We start from the raw sequence: 15,119 nt of genomic DNA, 5'->3' as shown, positions 1-15,119 counted from the left end.
TCTGTAGCTCATGTATCAAGGCATCATTTCCACTTTCAATTATTATTTAAGAAATACATTTAATAAGGTTATATATAGCTGCCAAAGATATTGATTCCTCTGGTAGATGTAAGCAAAGAAAAAAACTCTTCTCAAAAGGATTTACTATTTTAGACACCATGAAGGACATCAGTGACTCCTGGGAAAAAGTCAAAATATCAACATGAACAGGAGTGTGGAAGAAGTGGATTCCAGTTCTCATGGATGAATTCATAGGGTTCAAGACCTCAGTAGAGGTAGTAACTGCAGATGTGATGGAAACAGCAAGATAACTAGCATGAGAAGTGGAGCCTGAAGATGTGATTGAATTGCCGCAATCTCATGATAAAACTTGAACAGATGAGGAGTGACTTCTCATGGATGAGCAAAGTAAGTGGTTTCTTGAGATGGGAATCTGCTTCTGGTGAAGATGCTGTGAAGATGGTTGAAATGACAAAAAGCATTCAAAATATTACATAAACTATATTGATAAAGCAGTGTCAGGCTTGAGAGGATTGATTCCAATTTTGAAAGAAGTTCTACTGAGGGTATAATGCTATCAAATAACATAGCATGCTAGAGACAAATCACTGATGAAAGCCAAGAGTCAGTCAACTGATGTGGCAAACTTCATTCACTGTTGTCTTATTTTAAGAAACTGCTACACCACCTCAGCCTTCAGCAACCACCATCTGGATCAATAAGCAGCCATTAACATGGCTTATTAAGGTAAGACCTTCCACCAGCACAAAGATAACGACTCACTGAGAGCTCAGATGATGGTTAGGATTTCTTTTTTTTTTTTTTTTTAAGATTTTATTTATATATTCATGAGAAACACAGGGGAGAGAGAGACAGAGGCAGAGGCAGAGGGAGAAGCAGGCTCCACACAGGGAGGCCGATGTGGGACTCGATCTTGTGGGATCATGCCGTGAGCCAAAGGCAGATGCTCAACTGTTGAGCCACCCAGGCATCCCGATGGTCAGCATTTCTTAGCAATAAAGTATTTTTTTTTTAATTTTTTTTTTAATTTTTATTTATTTATGATAGTCACAGAGAGAGAGAGAGAGAGAGAGAGAGAGGCAGAGGGAGAAGCAGGCTCCATGCACCGGGAGCCTGACGTGGGATTCGATCCCGGGTCTCCAGGATCGCGCCCTGGGCCAAAGGCAGGCGCTAAACCGCTGCGCCACCCAGGGATCCAATAAAGTATTTTTTAATTAAGAAATGTGCATTGTTTTTGTAGGCATAACACTACTGCACACTTAACAGACTACAGGATAGTGTAAATATTACTTTTATGTGTACTTGGAAAACAAAAAATTCCTTTGATTCATTTTATAGCAATAGTTGCTTTACCGAAGTGGTCTGAAACTAAACCTGCAATATATCCAAAGTATGCTTTTATCTGTTTTTTTCTTCTAACAGAACCCTGTTTTTGTTCAGTAAAGTACTTGCCTCTTTAGATACCTATGAGTCATATGATTCAGTTCTGACCAAGGAGATGCATGAGGAAGTCTCCTGGTTGAGACTTACAGGGTTCAACTGACCTACGCCTTTTGCTTTTCCTACTTGCTATCCACAGTCTACACATAATACCTGGAGAGGGAGCAATCAAAGCCACATGGTAAGGATAGCAGACTAGGAAGGATAGTTGATGGCTTCATGGAGCTGCTTAACCAGACGTGGATTACTATTTGACGTTTTATTCCAAGGGAAAAAACCCAATTCTGTTTGAACATGTAGCCAAATGCAATCATGTCTAAATCATTTTCCTTTCACTTTTGTGTTCTATTATCTTTCCTTTTCCATACTAACCAAAATTCATCCATATCCACTTAATACCTATTGGGCTTGTCATCCCTTGGATGATAAAGGGGTAACTAATCCCTGATGAGGCTTAATTTATTTATAATCTTTCTCTTCTAAGCCAAGACTTAATTTTAAAAAGTATAGTGGTTTCAGAGTCTGTTCAACTCCTACATACCTAAGGTAAATTAACACAAACACTTTAAAAAGCAAGCTGGAAATATCCACTCTAAAGCTTGAAGAAATATACTCTGTAATAGATTAATTCTGCTTATAGAAAATATATTAAACATGAGTATTTATTATAAGCACTGCTATAAAACTGCAAAGTTAGAAATAATCTAAATATCTTTAAAATAGGAGAATGAATAACCAGTATATAGCAAATAATAGAAAAGAAACAAATTTACATGGATCAATTATGGATGAATTTCAGAAATAAAATGATGAATGAAAATAGCAAGCTGCAAAAGGGCAGGTAGCATCTGCAAAGCCATAAAATGCACAAAATGATGCTATGTATTGATATGGCTACATACACATGTAGCAAAATCATAAACATATGAATAAGAATAATTCACAGGACTGTGGCCATGCCTGGAAGAGGAAGGTAAAGGAATGGAATGAAAAATGAGGGAAAATAACTATTTCTACAACGTTTTTAATCAAAAGCAAATTTTAGCAATATCTAAGTGTTTTATACTATGTTGTTTATTTGAACTATTTCATTAAAAATTAAGAAATGAGGGGACACCTGGGTGGCTCTGTGGCTGAACATCTGCCTTTGGCTCAGGTCATGATCCCATGGTCCTGGGATCAAGTCCCGCATTGGGATCCCCACAGGGAGCCTGCTTCTCCCTCTACCTATGTCTCTGCCCCTCTCTCTGTATCTCTCATGAATAACTAAACCTTGAAAAAAAAAATTAAGAAATGAGTTCGATAAATCTTAATGCTCTAGTGCCACTTCCACATTGGCTAGTTATGATCTTAGGAAAATTATCTTTCTACATTTCTTTAGACTCTGAACTCTAAAAGTGAAATAAAAAAATATCTATAGTCGAAGAACCACTGTGAGGGGTGCCTGGGTGGCTCAGTCAGTTAAGTGTCCAACTCTTGGTTTCTGCTCAGGTCACAATTTCGGGGTCATGGGACTGAGCCCTAAGTAAACTCCGAACTTGGCAGAGAGGCTGCTTGAGGATTCTCTCCCTCTCTCTCTCCCCCTCCTGCATCGTGTGCTTTTCTCCCACTCCCAGTAAATAAATAAATAAATCTTAAAACAAAACAAAACAAAACAAACTGCTGTGAAGGCTTGTTTGTTTTTAATGCAACCTGTGAAGCACTTTGTCAGTCAGGAGCAATACTAGTCAGGAGCTATTATTATTGTTATTCATTATTTGGCCCCTTCTTACTATAAATTTTAGCCACATTAAAAAACTGTAGTGTTTCCCAAAGATGCCACCATTGCTTAGAAAGCCATTTCTACTTTTTACCCCTCCATTTCTCTCTTTCCCAATTTGTAAAACAATTAAAATATCAATAACCACTAGGATTGTTAAAGACTACAGAAGGATGGCATAGCTAATCATTCAAGGATAGTATTATCATTATTACTGTTATTTTATTGGCAAAATCTTACACCTGTCAAGCCCAGTCAAAATATCACTCCCATTTTATATAGTTTTATCTGAGTTTTCCCCCTACTTTCCCCTACTAAGAATTAACCACTCCCCCCTCCTGTGTACTGCTTTACGTAGGGTTTTATAATAGCACTTATTACCCCTAATTACAATTGTTTACTTACAAATCTCTTTTACTAGTCTAATGAACTATGCCACTGTGAAGAGTTGTGGCTTATTACCTGTGGTACAACACTGAAACATCCTCTGGTTATACTGAATAAATTGAAATGGTAATAAATTCTAGACTCATAGTGATAAATTACATCTATACATTTTAAGATGTAGCTTTTACTAATACAGAATCTAGTTTATCTGACTAACTTACAGAGATTTGGGCAAGGACATGACATATTTAATAGCTGTTAAGGTATACTGCACTGAAGGATTAATAAATACACTTATGTAAGAGACTATTTAAAATATAAGAATAACATTAAAGGCCCTAAGCAAAAATGGGTTATTACAGATGGGTCATTCAAAGAAGATAAAATGTACAAATTCTACTAGCAATCAAGGAAATTGAAACTCAAAAAAATATAATTTTTGATCAAACCAACCAGTAAAGTTTGTTTAGTGAGAACATTCAAAACATTTTTTTAAAAAAAGATTTTATTTATTTATCCATGAGAAATACACACACAGAGGTAGAGACATGGGAAGAAGAGAGAAGCAGGCTCCATGTAGGAAGCCTGATGTGGGACTTGATCCCAGGACTCAGGGTCACGCCATGGGCCAAAGCCAGGTGCTCAACCACTGAGCCACCCAGGCATCCCAACATTCAAAACTTCTAAGGGCATAGTGAAAGGAACATGGTTCATACACTAATAGTATTATAGTATAAGCTGATACAACCACTCAATAATCAATATTTGTTAGGTGCTAACTTTATATGTGGAACTTTCTTCTTTAAGGAATTTTTAAAGACATAGGGAAATCCTAATAGTAGAAGAAGTAAAAAGATATAGAATTCCATTTATCACATAATCTCAATTCTAATAAATAAATAAACAACCATGCCTAAAGTAAAGATTAGAAAGAAAGAAATCACAATATTAACAGTGGTTTTCCCTCTTGGCCACAATAGGTATTTTTTGCTTTTACCCAAGTTTTCTAGTGCAAACATCTATTATCTTTACAGTGACATAAATTATAAGTAAGCAATCCAATTATAAGAAACCCTGGTTTGCCCAGGACTGAGAGGTTTTCTAGGACATGGGTCTTGCCATGCTTAAACAGACAATCTAGACAAATGAGGACAGTTGATCACACTATTCCCACTCATGCTGACTTGTCATTAAAATTAAATATGTACGCTGCTGTTTGTACAATGGTACTGCTAAATTTCTTTGGAACTATCTCTTATTCGGTTTATCAACCAAAGTAAAATGTGTTGACCATTTTGCAAGACAGCCAATTAGGCCTTAAGGAGCATTAAATGATAGCAGAGCAATGCAAATTTAATCTGAACCACAGAAGCATCCCTTCAGATTTAGCATTCAAGAATTTAGGTTACTTTACATTTACCTTTTTAATATATTTTCAAAATTAATTGGCAGTAAACAGGTACAATGCACCTACCATGAGCAGAGATCTATATCAGCTACTGGGGATAAAGGAATAAGATTGGTATTACAATAAATTCATGGTCACCAGCTATCCCTGAGACACTGAGGCTACCCAGTAATCTTCCTCTTTTTCTCTAGCAGTAACTATTTTAATGTTCTTCACTATCCTCAAACCTGTAATCTCTCTGCTATGTCCACATCTTCAAATGATTCTGTCCTCCATTTCAAAATAAAAAAAGAAGCCATGAGGCAGAAGTTTCTTCTTATCACCAGACCTATAAACCTACTCCTGTTAAAATAGAGATGTAAAAGCTAAGGCCAATCTTTCTACCTATGTTTTGGATCTCATCTCCTCCAGTGTACTCAGGAAGGGTTTTAAATAATGTCATTATCTCACTTGTTTTAATGAGACCTCAGTGGCTGTCTTATGCCAAGTAGATGAAAGAAGATCAAGGAGAAAAACAAGAATAGTTTGGGGATTATTTCAAGAGAATTCATGGTAAAACATTTTCAAGGTCATCTCATTTTATTCAGACTAAAAACCATTCTCGATAAACCACAAGGCCCTAGATAACCTCTACACATCTCTCCGCCACCTCCCATAGCCTGACCTCCATGACCTCATTTCCTCCTGTATTACAATACCCCTCACTCATTCTGCTTCAGCTGTATTACTCACCTTGCTATAAAACAGGAGCCAGCAAATTTATTCTGTAAAGGGTCAGATAGTAAATATTTTAGTCTGTATAGCAACTACTCAACTCTACCTTTGTAGTATGATAGCAACTATGGACAGTAAGATACTAAAAGAAACAATACATTCTAATTAACAAAAGCATAGCCGGTCTTGTGGCACCCGGGTGGCTCAGTTGGTTGAACATCTGTCTTCGGTTCAGGTTATAATCCTAGGGTCCTGAGATCAAGCCCCACATCAGGCTCCATGTTCTCCCTCCTCCTCTGCACCTCCTCCTCACTTGTGCTCTTTCTCATTCTTTCTCTCTCTCAAATGAATAAATAAATAAAATCTTATAAAAAGATACAAAACAAAGAACAGTAGGCCGTATTTAGCCTATAATCCCTATTCTGCCAATCTTTGCCCTAGTATATTAAGTAGGCATGCTCCCCAGTCAAGGTCTTGCATTTGTTTTTGTCTACTTAAAAAAAAAAGCTTTTCCTTGGGTCTGAATGGCTTGCTCTCCCCCAACTCTTTAGTTTTTACTTGTCACATTTTCAGTAAGTCCTTTTCTAACCCCAATCTAAAGTTATACCCTCCCTCATCCCCCAAATTATTTTCCTCCATAGCTCCTTATCATCTAATGTGTTATGTATTTATTAATCATGTTTATTGTCTAGCTCCCCATACTATGTAAGTGTCATGAAGGCTAGAAGTCAATTGATTTTCTTTACAGACTTATTCCCAATACTAAGCATAATGCATGTAATACAGCATGTACTCAATAAATATCTGTTGATTGAAATGAATGAATGAAAAATTACAGGTAATATCAACTGTGTCTAGGAGAGGACTATATTTTTGAAACTGAGTATTTTGCTTGGCAAAGAAACTTTTCACCATTTTAAAGATGCTGATAGATTTTGCATTTTTCCAAAAGGGGCTCAAAATATTGCATTATCATTTGATATTATCACTATCATGTACCTAATGGACAAATAATAGGAGCTGCCTACACTAAAACATCAATACTAACAATTTACTATATGTTAAAGGGATATGAATTGGTGCCAATTCTTTTATAACTTATTATAAAATTACATGGTGGGGGCACCTGAGTGGCTCAGTGGTTGAGTCTGGTTTCAGCTCAGGTTATTATCCCGGGGTCCTGGGATCGAGTCTCACATCAGGCTCCCTGCATGGAGCCTGCTTCTCCCTCTGCCTATGTCTCTACCTCTCTCCCTATGTCTCTCATGAATAAATAAATAAAATCTTTATAAAAAAATTACATGATATCGGATTTTTTTATGATTTAAGTATATAAACCAATTAAGTCACATAAAACAAGTAACAGATTAATAAATTATTAGAAGGCAAGTAGGTGGTGCACCTCAGTGGCTCCGTTGGTTGGGTGTCTGCCTTTGGCTCAGGTCATAATCTCAGGGTCTTGAGATTGAGGCCCTTGTCAGGCTTCCTGCTCAGAGGGGAGTCTGGTTCTCCCTTTGCCCTTCCCCTCAACTGGTTTTCTCTTAAATAAATAAATAAATAAATAAATAAATAAATAAATAAAATCTTTATTTAAAAAAAGGCAAGTAGGAAACAGAACCTTGCCAGCTATTCTATAAACCCTACACATGCCTCTTCCCAAGAATTCTCTCTCCATACCAAGAATTATCATTAACCTGACTTTTATGTTAATCACATCCTTATTTTAGTTTTACCTGTGTATCATTTTTTTCTATCCCTTTAATCTCCTGTTGTCCTCTCCATCCTTTACTTTTCTTGCAATCTACCTGTTCAAGTCACTGAATCATTTGTCCTTTAATTTCTGGATCTTGCTGACTGCACTCTCAGGCTCCTATGTCCTTTTTGTCCCTCAAATCATCACTTTGATCTATAGACTTCATCAGATTCAAGTTCAATTTTTGTGGCAAAACTACTTCAGTGATGGTGCATTCTTTATCAAAAGGCATTAATGTCTGAGTATTTCTCTCTTTTTGTGATGTTAACAGATATTAATGCTCACTATCTAAAGCCTTTATCGGGAATTGCAAAACGGTATTTCCATTCTATCATTCCTTCATCAGGGACTTGTTGGAATAAATTCTATAAACTTTACAAATTCACTATTTTGTTACACAGTGGTACAGTTCATACAGAAAAAGAAGGATAAATATTTGATTCTTTTCATTTATTTAACAATTTCAAAATAATAATTTGATCACCACTGGCATTTTCTGAAGGCAATCCATTTTTCTTTTAGTATCATAAGGAGATCTTGGATCTAAGACATATTTAATTACAATCTTTTTAAGTTAGTTCTTCAGTCTTTTATTTATTTATTTTTTAAAGAGTCAACACGAGGCTTGAACTCATGACCCTAAAATCAAGACCTGACCTGAGATCAAGAGTCAGATGCAAAAAAAAAAAAAAAGAGTCAGATGTTTAACCAACTGAGCCACCCAGGCACCCAGGTGCCCTGGGTCTTGAGTTTTTTTTTACATGATTTGATAACATTCACACTATCTGGAATGACAAAATATTTCTTGGCTCTTTCCCATTATGCCTCTGAGTTAGTGGGAAACTGGTTTTTACAAACACAATCTAGGAGTTAAGGCTGATCACTACTACGGGGTTGACCACTGTTTCTGTCTTTTCGACAGAACTAGAAAATACACGCATATATTTTTTTAATAAAAATAACTCAATTCATAATGCTATTTCAGTATTTTCTTAATCTCTTCTATCTTACACCTTATTTCTCCCCTCCCCCCGCCACTGAGAACTTTGGTTTTAAAAGACAATACAGATGATATAATTAAAATATTAGTTATTATTTTTTCTCATGTTTATGCAAAACACTCTCAGAAAAACAGTATCAACATCATCAAAGTGACTTAATAAAAAATTAAGTGTTTGTGTGTACTTTTCCCATTCTTTCTTCATCTATTGTCTTTATTATATATAGTTCCATTTTCAAAACACATAGCCATTAAAGACTACACATTATTTCTCATATCTGACATTTAGATTTAGTTACATGTAACTACAAATTTAATGCTCACCTAATAGTCTTTTTAAAATCTTATTTTGCAATAGTTTTAGACATACAGACATGTTACAAAAATAGTTCAAGTATACCTTCACTGTTTTTCCTAAAGTTAACAACTTATATACTCATAAAATCAGGAAATTAACACTAGTAAAATACTATTAATACAACAGATTTTATTTAAATTTTGCCAGTTTCCCCCCAATGTCCTTTCCATTTAAGAATCCAGGTCTCATTTTGTTCTTGTGTTTGTCTTTGTCTCCTCCAATCCGTGACTGTTGTTCATTCTTCCCTTGTTTCTTCTGACTCTGACAGAGTTACTTTGTAGAAATCTCTTAGTTTCAGCTTTTAAATGTTTTCTCAAGATTACAGACTGTATATTTCTGACAAAAATCCCACAAAAGAGATGCTTGTGGATTACATCAGAGAATCAGGATGTCAATGCCTTGATCATTTAGTTAAGGTGCTATTGGCTGGTTATTACACTGTGAAGTCATGATTTTTCTCTTTGTAACAGGTAACTATCTTCGGGAGCTACTTTGAAATTATGCTATTATTCTGTTTCTCCGTAAACTGTAACCCACTTTTAGTATCTGTCAGAGATCTTGTCTGCAACAATGATTACTTTAGTGTTGCCTTAATGGTGATTCTGTATTTCCCTCATTCCTTTACATAATTAACCAATATTTGTCTGCAGGGAAAGCTGTCCCTTCACCTCTATTTACTTATTTATGTAAGTATATACTTATGTAAGTAGAATTCATGGACATTTATTTAAATCCATGGTTTAAAAATCTATCATATAAATTTGTAGCTAAAACAGTTTCTGCTTTTTTTAAAAAAGATTTTTAATTTATTCACTTGAGAGAGAGAGAGCACAAGCAGGGGAGACGCAGAGGGACAGGGAGAAGCAGATTCCCCACTGAGCAGGGAGCCCAATGTGGGGGCTTGATCTCAGAACCTGAGATCATGACCCGAGCCAAAAGCAGACGCTTAACCATCTGAGCCACCCAGGCGCCCCAGTTTCTGCTTCTTGCTGGCACCTGTGTACTACTGATATACTCAAATTCTTTTTTGAGCACATCCTCAGTTTCCGGCATTCTATGATGCCCCAGGCTCATCTTGTATTCTCCCAAAATTGATTCTCGCCAGAACCAATCTAAGGAGCACTGGTTCCTTTTATTGGAGAATGGTATTTTGAAATAATCTAGAGACTAAGTGTGCACATTGCTATTGGGGTATCATTGTTCTTAGATTCCTCTCATAAATAGAGGTAGGAAACATATATATGAATATTAAGCCAAAAAAATGAACACATTTACATGTATTTTGATAGCACCCACCACTGATACTATGTTATTCATTTAGCTATCTGAAGTTCATTCACTTGAAGACTTCTAAAACAGACCTTAGATTTTGGTCAGTTTATCTGCAGTCTCTATTTGAAAGCCAGTTTGGTTGGACATAAAATCCCTGGGTCACGTTTTTGTTGCCTTACATACATTAGGGCATTTTCTTCTATCATAAAAGCACTGCTTTCAAATACAGTGATCGCAGTCCAATTCTCTTTCTGCTATAAGTCATGTGGTCTTTTTGTCTGGATAACTGAAGCTTTTCTTCTTTAAATCCCTTAAAATCCTTTAAATTTTATTGGAGTACGTCTTGAAGTTGGTTGTTCTGGGTTGATTTTCCAAGGTATATAATGTCTTTTCAGTATGCAGTCTGACAACTTTGTTGAAGGAGGTTTTATTAAGCATAGATTCTAGTATTTTTGTCTATTCCTTTGCTTTTTTTTTTTTGTGGACCCTTGTTGGATTTTCTTTTGCATCTTCAAATCCTTATCTCCTTCTATCAAATCTTTATCTCTCTTTTCATTTCTTTTTGATCAAAAAAAGATACAGCTTTCCATTTGCTATTTTGTATAAGCACTAATTCTTGAGTTTGTTCACTCTGACATTTCTTCTCTATTTGTGAAAAATCTTGACTCTTCTCAGTTCCACCTATGAAGTTAGAATTTCCACAGTTTGTGGGAATGTCTTTAGGATAAGTTTTCATTCTCTACGGTGATATTTTTCTGCTTCTCACTTTTTTTTGTTCTTATAATCCTATGGGATCTATTTTGATGCTTTTTAGTTGTCTTTTTAATATCAAATAGATAGTTTTTCTAATTTCATAGCTCTAGAGCTCCCCATCTGTTATTTTTGTGAGATATTCAAATTTAAGTGATTTACTTAATGAGATGAATGAACTCTATTTCTCTTTCATACTTTTATTTGAAGCTTCTTTTTTGCATGCCTATATTGTCCCTGTCCTACTTAATTTGGATCCTATTCTTAGCAGTTTGGACAAAGCTCAGTGTGGAGTTTATTCTGGAAGGGAGGTTTGGCTGCAGAAGTTTGAGAATTCCTAAGACCCACAGTACCTGAGAGCTCCTTTACAACCTTAGTTTCAGCTATTGTCTATAGTTTTTCATTTCTACCATTAATATGTTCCTTTAATGAAGGAATTTATAGACTTAAAAACCATACTGCTACTTTCCAAAAATTGTGACTGATAACCTCAATTTTTTCGCTAATTCAAATCACAAAAACTTAATCAGAACGTTAATCTACCATGAGATTTCAACAGTTAATCTAATCATGAGATTTCTTTTGCTTTTCTCCTTCCTTCCTTCCCTCTCCAATAAGCACAAATCGTTCACATAAAAAGTAACATGGTCAAAAAAAAAAAAAAAAAAAAAAAGGAAGTAACATGGTCTGTCCTATTGTTCCTGGCATAAAAATAAAAGAAATGCAAACTTCAGTGTAATTTGTCCTTTTTGCTGACTATTCAAGGCAGGCTTAACATAAAGAAAGAATGATGGTGACGATAAAAACAGTACATTTTCTTTTATTTTCATAAAGGAAACTATGTAAGATATCTTAACAAGGTGACAATAACATCTGTATTTTATCTGCTCTCTCTATACTTTTCTGTAATGAAACAGTATTTAATGTAGTAGGGCAGCCTGAGTGGCTCAGTGGTTTAGCGCCGCCTTCGGCCCAGGGCGTGATCCTGGAGACCTGGGATCAAGTCCCACATTGGGCTCCCTGCATGGGGCCTGCTCCTCCCTCTGCCTGTGTTTCTGCCTCTCTTTCTCTCTCTTTCTGTGTCTCTCATGAATAAATAAATAAAATATTTAAAAATATATTTAATGTGGTAATATAAAAATGGATTATTTTCTGCCCTGTACAAGGACATTTTAAAATCCATCCATAAGTTTCTAAATTAAACATCCATATCATATCAAATCATTTCTTTGAAGCTGTTAACAATGAGTATACACCCCTTCTAAGAAGGGGTTACAAACTGGCCCACAGGGACCAGGCAAGAAAACATAAATGAGTAGAAAGGGCTGACAGGTAAGAAAAACAAAAGTTTGAAATATTAAGTAAATTCTGTTTTTACTGAACGCAATATAAATATGTATAATGCTGGTGATTATGTTTTAAAATTTAAAAACCCACTAAAGTTTTATTATTTCATTTCTTAATTCATTTTCCTTTGATCTGGAATCAGAAACTGGATCATTTTTTTCCAGGAGCAGGGGCTAGTCATTATGACAGTGTTGGATCTAGTACTTACTTAGCACTGTTACATGTAATACAGAATTTAGCTTTGAGTCATTTAATAGAGAGTTTACTAATATATATTTCATGCCAATAGCTGCTGGTGAGCGCAAAGTATTAGCAAACACTGACAGAATTTTTAATTTTTTTTTTAAATTTATTTATGATAGTCAGAGAGAGAGAGAGAGGCAGAGACATAGGCAGAGAGAGAAGCAGGCTCCATGCACCAGGAGCCTGACATGGGATTCGATCCCGGGTCTCCAGGATCGCGCCCTGGGCCAAAGGCAGGCGCTAAACCGCTGTGCCACCCAGGGATCCCAAAGTCTTTTTTTTTTTTTCCAGAATTTTGTATACAGGGAATCTACTCTCAGGATTTTCACATAATTTTTATTATAATTGAACACCATCATTATTTAGTTTTTAGTACTATAATATTGATATATATTATATTGATAGAGTAGAATAAAGAGCTACAGGATAAACCCAAATTTACTAGTATCTAATACTTTAGATACTTCAGTTTAGGCAAACTGAACAATATCAATTTTTCTCCTTAAATCTGAAGTCAGAGAACCTATTTCAGAATTCAGGCCATCATATCCATTTCTGGATACTAACTACAGTGTTAAGAAAGTGGGCCAGATAATTTCGTATCTACATTTCCTATTGAATCAAGTTCATGAAAAATGAGTGAATCAACTAATAAGATTACAATACTAATAAGTATTACAATCAACTAATAAGATTACAATACTCAGTGTTTCAATTGTATTGCTCACCTGAGCCTTTGAGAAAATATGTGTTAAGATATAGATTTTTAAAAAATCCAAATGGTATTAAAAAATCACAAGCCCCCTTCCCCCAAAAGGCTTCCTAGCAACAGATCATGGCTTAAGCCATCTATGGGCCACAGGCTAAGAACAGGTTTTCTCCTCTTCCTGAGAACCTGACTATTGGTTAAGCTCTGCTCTCTTGCTAAAAAGAACTGAAATGTCAGCCAGATCATCACTAGACAACAGTGCACATGTTATTGATAACCTCTAATTGATAAAATGCAGGTAGGCAGAAAAATATATAAATACATAATGGGGATACCATACTTGGGCCTCTCCTGAGTACAGCAAGGACCACAGAACATATGCCTATACACCTAAGACATACTGGCTTCTATGAAATATCAGGCTTTTAAGACAAAACGGTTCCTACATCTACTCAACGTGAGCCCCATATACTTGGCTCCTGAAGTTGTCACCTAGGAGGAGATAGTTCCTGGATGGCCATATAAACTGCTACACAAACTGCGGCAAAGCCTACATCTGTAGGCCAGCTCCTACTCCTGCTGACAAGCTCTGTCTTACAACCATTTTAGTAGACTGATGCCAAGTATGATCTGTAGTAGTCTTGTGAGTCTGAATACTTAGCTGAACCGAAGACCACTCCTGGTGGGCACTGCAGATCATCAAGTCTCATAGCACAGAAAAATACTGTATTATGTAGTTCATTCATTAGGCAAAAAAATTGATTCACCTATGATTCAGGCTTTAAGAGTTTATCCAGTTCAAAAGGTTAATTACCATGACTGTGACAGATTTCACTTTTAACTTTTTTATACAAAGAAACACAAAGTTAATGACTTCCGTTTTTTTGTCTTTAAAAATGATATGTCTTTACAAAATGTCATTATCTCAAATTTAAGCTTTGTGTCAGGTATTATGATCATAATAGCCAAAGAATGATCATATCTAAGTAACTTTTTCTAAATATGACCTGTCTACATTTTTTAAAGATTTTATTTTTAAGTAATTGCTACACCAAAATGGGGCTTGAAGCCACAGCCCCCAGATCAAATATCATGTGCTCCAACTACTAAGCCAGCCCAGTACCCCTACATTTTATTTAAGAATTTCCTTTCAATATACAAAAAAGCCATCTCTTAAAGTTGGGTTCATTAAATAGGAACCATATCCAAATTAGCTCTCATCATTTAAAAAGATTAATCGATACTACAAATTAGTCACTATAGGTAATATTATTATCTGTGCTTTCATCAGCTAGAATAGAAAATATAACAAATGACTTGACTTCTTGTCCCGTTTGCTCCTAGTAATCTATTCACAATGAGCAAGAGTATTTGCAATTACACTTATGTATATAAATGCTCAGTCTAGTTGGACACATTTTTTAATGGATCCCAAATTCAACATTAAAAAAAAAAAGGTTTTGATGCACAAGTACTATTTTTTCTTAAAAATCTATAGCTGGGACGACTGGGTGGCTCAGCGGTTAACGCGTCTGCCTTTCAGCTCAGGGCATGATCCTGGAGTACTGGGATTGAGTCCCACATCAGGCTCCCTGCATGGAGCCTGCTTCTCCCTTAGCCTGTGTCTCTGCCTCTTTCTCTTTCTGTGTCTCTCATGAATGAATAAATAAAATCTTAAAAAAAAAATCTGTAACTGCTCATCAACCACTGAATAATATACGGAATTGCTGAATCACTATATTGTACACCTGAAACTAATATAACATTGTATGTTTAAATACACTGGAATTAAAAAATATATATAAATAAAATAAAATATATAAATGCTAATCTTAGCATTAAGAAACAAATCTCAAAATTTCAGTTCTCCCCTTGTTCTGCTAGGTATCTTTTCCATTACTCATATTACCATAGGACTGGTTCATAATATTACATGTATGGACTGAATTATGTCCCCC

At 35.5% G+C, this 15,119-nt stretch overlaps 1 protein-coding gene across 5 annotated transcripts in view; it reads right to left on the bottom strand.

The window, feature by feature from the left end:
* The window catches only part of RSF1 (remodeling and spacing factor 1), a 155,958-nt gene that overhangs the window by 39,560 nt on the left and 101,279 nt on the right, over window positions 1–15,119 (bottom strand). Inside the window, exon 1 of one of the 5 annotated variants that reach the window (XM_038568509.1) lies at window positions 5,082–5,101. The exons of the other annotated variants lie outside the window; for them this stretch is intronic. The gene's annotated coding sequence lies outside the window, so the exon portion shown is untranslated. Of the gene's footprint in view, window positions 1–5,081; window positions 5,102–15,119 lie in introns of those variants that run through there. 5 annotated transcript variants of the gene reach the window in all.

Source organism: Canis lupus, chromosome 21 (genome assembly GCF_011100685.1).
Source record: "Canis lupus familiaris isolate Mischka breed German Shepherd chromosome 21, alternate assembly UU_Cfam_GSD_1.0, whole genome shotgun sequence".
Classification (NCBI taxonomy): Eukaryota; Metazoa; Chordata; class Mammalia; order Carnivora; family Canidae; genus Canis; species Canis lupus.
The sequence above is the reverse complement of the archived record's forward strand: the minus strand, read 5'-3'. Positions and strand labels throughout refer to the sequence as shown.